Source organism: Clavelina lepadiformis, chromosome 1 (genome assembly GCF_947623445.1).
Source record: "Clavelina lepadiformis chromosome 1, kaClaLepa1.1, whole genome shotgun sequence".
NCBI lineage: Eukaryota > Metazoa > Chordata > Ascidiacea > Aplousobranchia > Clavelinidae > Clavelina > Clavelina lepadiformis.
The window spans coordinates 26,461,077-26,468,208 of NC_135240.1; positions in this window are offsets into that span (position 1 = coordinate 26,461,077).

Genomic DNA, 7,132 nt, shown 5'->3' on the forward strand with positions numbered 1-7,132 from the left:
CTTTAGATGTTGCATGTCTATGCAGTATGTACCACAAGTTTACATTAAACGTATTTGATAACAAAATAATACAAAGGAAACACAAAAACCACAGTACAAAAAGTTGCGAGTAGTGCTACTAGGGTTAACAGGAATATTGAATAATTTAATATATATGTAAAAAGTAAAATTAACTTGTCTAAGTAAAAATGATGTTTTTAAAATGAGAAATTTATTTTAATTTTACTTATAATTCATTTTTTAATCTTTTCATCCCTCAAATGCAACAAAAGATGTAGCTACTACAGTATAACTAGATATTGAAAATCATAATTTGTAAACATGAGTCATGACCAATCCATTTCCTAAGTAGTTTGTTATGAGATCGGAGCCGTACAAAACTGACACTGTTTCATGCACTGATACTTATATTAAACCATGAACATGGGTGAATCTAACACCAGTGTAAAAGTATATCGTTAATAATAAATTTACTTTGCATGTTTCCAGGAAGTTGTTTCATCAAGGTTACAACCATGCTGCTAATATTAGTACTTTGTGCAGTAACCAGTGACCTGCCTGACACTTCCTTTCTCTCAGCTGATGTCACAATGCAAGGAAGCGTTGTAACAAAAACAAATATGTCACAACGGCAACAACTATAATATGAATGTGTTTTGCTGGAAACTTTTGAAATATTTTTCAAACCATGTTTCAAAATAAACAAAGGCAGTTACTTTATTTGACTTTTCTTTCTTTAGCAAATTATGTTGGTATAAGAATGGCTTTTACACTGTGACATTAAAAATACAAGTTCAAATTAAACTGCAGACTTCTAAAATAGTTTTGCATAAAAAACTACAATAATTACACTATTTCTTTGAAAAAAAGGTAGATAAATCATAACCTGGATGTGACTATGCTAGAAAAAGTCACAATGACTTGCCATTACCAAACAAGAAATACACAGGTGCGGTTGCATGTAGTGCACGCACCGCCTGGAAAAACCTTTCACTGTCTAGAGTCTAAACCACGCACTGGTACGGCATCATAATCTTTATCCTCAGACTTTCTGGAAAATTTTCAGATTCGCAATGCCTGGATTGTTTTGGAAATGATGTCTATGAAGATGTTGTTCAGATGAAGTTGTAGCAAGATAATACAACACTGGAAATTACTGAATCACCCAATACACTAAATTAGCCAACACTTAAAAAGGTTCTTCAACAATGATGCTGTCATACCGGTATACACCATAAATTTTTTAAACAATATTTTTTGAACAGAGTTCCAGAATTAGTTTTCACCAGATATACATTCCCAAGGACAAAACAAAATTTTCTAAATATCTACCACATAAAAGTGAACATCTGGCCCATATACAGAAAACCTTAGATTGCCTTGTGAATATCTTTGGTTGGTCTCAAAGAGATATATATATACAGATAGCTATACAGAAATATACAGATTTGCTTGGACCGTTTATATTGTTTTGCAAACTTCGACCACCTGTGGATGGGTTGAAATTGGAAAATTTAATTGAAACTGTGCCTTTAATTAGTCTGCTGCTTCAAATTCTTTTCATAACACCACTAAGGAAATGCGCCAATTAAATTAGGTATGATCAAGGCGTGCACAAAACACCACGGAATCTATTAAGAACCCTATAAAAAGCAGCAGGAATGGACATGCACAAATAATCACAATTTTAAAAGTGCAACAATTAACAATAACACTGCTTTAAAACACACCTAGTCAATTTATTTTAAACATGACGCAAACAATACCTCAATGTCCACAAACTTAAAATTACTGCTTAAAATTTGTGAGATGTATTATCATAGCAATACCTTATAGGCTTCAACTGAATTTTATAGCTTCAACTCATCCATAAATGATTAAAGTTGTCAAAACGATCGAATCTGTACAAGCGACCCAAGCTATCTAACCAATCCAAGCAAATGATGGTGCAAGCGAACTTAGCAGTCTAAACAAACCTGTATATTTTGTAGGCACCCTTTCCTAGCGTAATTATTAGTGCATTGAATGTAGGATACAACTGTCTGACCATGTATTTGATGACTGTTTGCCATTGCAATTTGTCTAGAAACCACACTGACACAAAATATGCAAGTGTTGTAGTAAAAAGGTAGGGCACGTAGATGGATTGAAGAATAGCAAAACACAAAAGGCATTTCAAGTAAGCACCATCATCTGCGGCACTTGTGAATTTATAGTAATTCAGTTTGCATTCATTTCTAGTCTATTAGTTTAAAATTTGCATAAATTGCAAGAAAAATAAGTTTATGTTGTAGCGGTCTAGGTGATATTTTTTAATACCATTACATCATTTCTTGGAAAAGTGTTTTCTAGTTATCGATTGAAGTTTATGAAGTCTTGCAAAAAGTCTTGTAAAACTTGATTGTTTTAAAAACAATGAATTATTTTTGTAAAAATTTTATTTGTCGGTGAGCCCAATTCAACGTTTTTCGACGAATAAGTCTGTAGCGGCCTGGGTGGCATTTTTAATACCTTTACATCATTTCTTGGAAAAGTGTTTTCTAGTTAGTGATTGAAGTTTATGAACTTGTTTTTTTAGAAACACTTCAACTATTGTTTGATGTTTGAAAACTTGCTCTGAATAACTTTGTGTGAACACTCCCTTTAATAAGTTCCCAGGTTGTTTCCAGCACCTGTGCTGATAAGAAATCTTTATTGGCAATGCCCGCTATTATTTATCTATGTGACAGCTTTAACTATATATCAAATACCAACACATTGTTTTCCTCGCTGCACATGTTTTGAAATGCTGCGTTTTTCTTGTCGAACATTTTTACTCCCATCGCTTCACGTTACATTAGCTGGCACTTTTACTAACGAGCAGAAATAGTTGAGTGAATCAACGAGATAGAAACCGTTTACAGCTTGAATCAACGAAATCAAACAGACAAGCTGTCTGAGCTAGACATGGTGATTGCAACACACGTATTACACATCTTATAAGTAGTGGTATTATTTATGTTCTTGGTTATGCGTAGTATTAAGGAAGTGTACAGCACCTACAATAAAAACCTTTTCTTGTAAACTATTTCAGTTGTAATATGAAAACCTTTCGGCTGAAAAAAAGTTAGAATATTCTAACCGCAGGCAACAATGGAGTCAGATAATTCAACAGGTAAAATTAAGTTAACATTACATAAGTTAAATCTCTTCAATGTAATTCTCCACAAATAACACATAAACTCTTATGTATTTTGCATCGCATGCTAGGCTGACCACATATTGCGATGAGATATCGAACAAGTCTAGTGTGCATAAGATTTAAACCACTGTAAAATAAGAACTAGGCAAGATGATATCAATTTATTTCTTTATCGTGTGTAGGAATTCATAGGCTACCTACCTGAATAAAATTTTACAATCTGATGCTTAAAAAGCTTGTAATTTTTAAAAAGAATTAGAGTGTATGGCAATTGCGATTTTTAAATATTAGCAATCAAAAAAATCTAACCACTAGCAAATGATGGCCATAACTGACACATAACTTAAGTATTTTATTTACAGTGTAAATTAATTTATGTACAAATATATACAAAATATATATATTATTTACAGCCTTATATGTTACAATATCCCTGAATACAAAAAACACAAAGTCTGAAAATTTTGAAGTACTACTGCCTGTCGTTACGTCCGCACTTCAAACTAGTTCAACTTCAACTTCAAACCTCAGCAAGTATACTGAGCAATAATAATCTGCAATCTAAGGAAGCTTATGCTGCGATCTGCCGCAGTGCGAGCGTGTAAAGCCGGATAACCAGCAGACAATATCCGTGGGATACCATTTAAACTTAGATGAAACAAATCTATCCTGTGGAGAACCAAATTGCATTTGTTGGACGTAGCTGGTAACGTTTTAACTGAGTGACTCTTCTATCTGCCTATACGTCTCTATAATATGAGTTAATGTATTGAGTAGGCTATAAGAGTTAATGTGGAGCTAAACGAACAGAGTTTAAGTTACTTAACCGAAGCGCAGTTTCGCAACTTGTTTAGTTAAAGGGCTTGGCAAACAACAATACAAATAGTATCAAGTCATTGGTACGTCATTGCGTCAATAACCACACAACAAACCAACTAAACCTCGGCAATTGCTAGACATGACGCAATCTATTTGTTTGCGAAATATTAGTTTCGCTTCCCGGTATTCCCCGCTTTGAAAATATCAGTTCAGAAATACGGAAAATGGACTTGAAAGTTCCGGTGAAGTTATTACGCCTACATTACAAGCTTGATTCAAACTCTGAAAAAAAATCCATCTAAAAAGATGCAAATATTTTGGACAGTTCTTCTGTTGTATACCTATTGCCCAAACAAACCCAAAGTTTAATCTTAAACAGTCCAATGATAACAACCTGGGGATACAGTGAAAACAGCGTTAATAGACAATAGCGGACATTGACAATCGCGGACATTGACAATCGCGGTAAAGTTAATTAAACTTAAATGAACAAAAATGTACTTTTCTTTACAGGGATACATTAAAAAAAGCTGCCTCTCTACCAGGGCTTTGGAGCCGGAGCTGGAGCCTGGAGCCGGAGCCCCGGAGCCGTGCATTTTCACCGGAGCTGGAGCCGGAGCTCTTCGTGAAATTCAAATGGAGCCGGAGCAGGAGCTGGAGCCAGTTGTTTGAAACATAGCTCCGGCTCCGATGTATTTCATAAGATGCTATGCTACTAATCTACTACTATTGGCTGAATTCACATAATTTAAGAGCAACCCTTCACAAAATTAAGAATTACTGGGGATTTGACAGCAGAGCAGTCACATGTTCATAGCTGCAACCGATGGTACTGACTACTGACCGACCCATTGAGTTAGATATTCCAAATTGAGCGTTCATCCTTAAACCTCAGTTTGTGACGTAATGGAGCCGGAGCTGGAGCCGTGGTATCAATGAGCTCCGGAGCTGGAGCTAATTTATGATAAAAGCGGAGCAATTTAAAATTTACGCCTGCTCCGAAGCCCTGCTCTCTAGCCGCGGCTGTCTTGTTACGCGCCTGAAGGAGACCTATTTCTATCACGTGATCATAATCATTCTCACATAAAGAAAGTTAGCAGGTTAAAATCTGGCCTCCACGCACCCATTACTGCGGTGCAGATGAATAACGACTGATAACACAATGTGCATGCCACGTCACACTAGCAGGCTAGGTAGCACACTAGCTGCGCGTGCCGCGTCCAGCAGCGTATGCACAAACCTAGACTATATGTTGGAATATCCCTGAATATAAACAACACCAGGACTGAAATTTTTGAAGTACTACTGCCTGACGTTACGTCCGCACTTCAAACCAAGCAGCAAGTATACTGAGCAATAATCTGCAATCTAAGGAAGCTTATGCTGCGATCTGCCGCAGTGCGAGCGTGTAAAGCCGGATAACCAGCAGACAATATCCGTGGGATACCATTTAAAGTTAGATGAAACAAATCTATCCTGTGGAGAACCAAATTTAATTTGTTGGACGTAGCTGGTAACGTTTTAACGGAGTGTCTCTCTTATCTGCCTACACGTCTTTATAATAAGGGTGGATGAGAGCGTGGCACCTTCAGCAGCGTAACGCTAAGCAGTCGTTGCATATAAACTATTGTACCTGGCTAATTCAGACATGGAAGTGGGCAGCACAGCCCACTGAACCTAAACTGCTAAGAGTAATTTCAAATCAGACTCTTTACACGATGGTATTAATTGAGCATCATGAAGTTGCTAAAACCAAGCAAACTGTATGCGGATAAATAATTTTATAGGCTAACTAGGCTAGTTTCGAACATTCTTATGTTTTTCATCAGAGCAAATGTTTAAACTAAGTCTTCTAAGTCACCTAAGTCTTCCTTCTGATCTAAACTCAACCGGTTTGAATCGACGTTTTTATATCCATTCTCCCAAGCGACTATCTCTACGAGTCTCGTGACCTACTCATGATCGAATAGTCAATCTGTTTTAATTACCGGCTTTTCGGTTGACCTCAATACATCACAAAGGCCTTTGCTGGAGTTTATTGTTTCGTCATAAATATGCTTCTTAAAAATTTTGTCTGCTTGTTCAAGCGAGTACGATTAGTACCCTATCGCTTAGAGTTGGAACCAGCGCCCAACTAAATCATTTACTGCAATGAGAAAAGTGCTGTAAGTTACCATTTACACGTACTTTGTTACGGTGTGTGACTTATTATTTACTTTAAAAAGCGTCAATGCTATACGAAGTCTCACAATACCCGCGCATTGGCTACATACATTTGGTGTGTTATGATAAATGCGTCTGAATACCTGCGATTCTGCATTAAACAATGAACTGTTGATAACGGATAAATTACCAAATAAATAATACTAGTATAGCGCCACACTAGAGCAACCACATCCACAAGAGACGCATAAGTATTTTATTACATCACGTTTGATTATATCCAATTCTTTAGTACATGATAACACCGTCGTAAAAATTACAAAAAAATGCGCTAGCGTTTCACCAATTACTTTATGAACCCTAGCTTTGCAACTTCACACGTCACCACCACGGCGAAATAAGTTTTTGTCGCCTTGTGACAATTGCCTTTGAATATTTCTACGTTTTTATATAATAAATAAAACCGGAAAAGTTACCGAACGAACAAACACTTTCCCGTTGCGAGCCACAATTGTTAAATGGCGTCATAAACCACAATTTCCAAACTCACATGCCAGAGCTTATGGGCGCATAATTATGCGGCGCGTTGTCCCAACTGCGTATTAAACACAATCATAGGAATTTCACATAAGCTGAAAGAATTGGTCGCAACCATGCATGACAAATCTTACGTTATTTACGTCATAAAGGAACAAACACCCGTGAGCTTTCTACAGCGCCGGATTTACTTGGTGGAGTGCCCTGGGGCCCAGCATAGATGAGGGCCATTTCATTAATTAGTTAATAGTTCCTTAATAAGTTCATTATAATTTAAGAGCATATGTTCCAAGTTTTGCTTTACGAACTCCAACACTTTTGTAAATCTAATTAGACTAACGAGCTGCTGTTAATGTTCAATCGATAAAGAATTGCGCAACTAGCCTACACTTAAAATAACACAGTCAGCCTGAAAATATTAAAATTCCGATA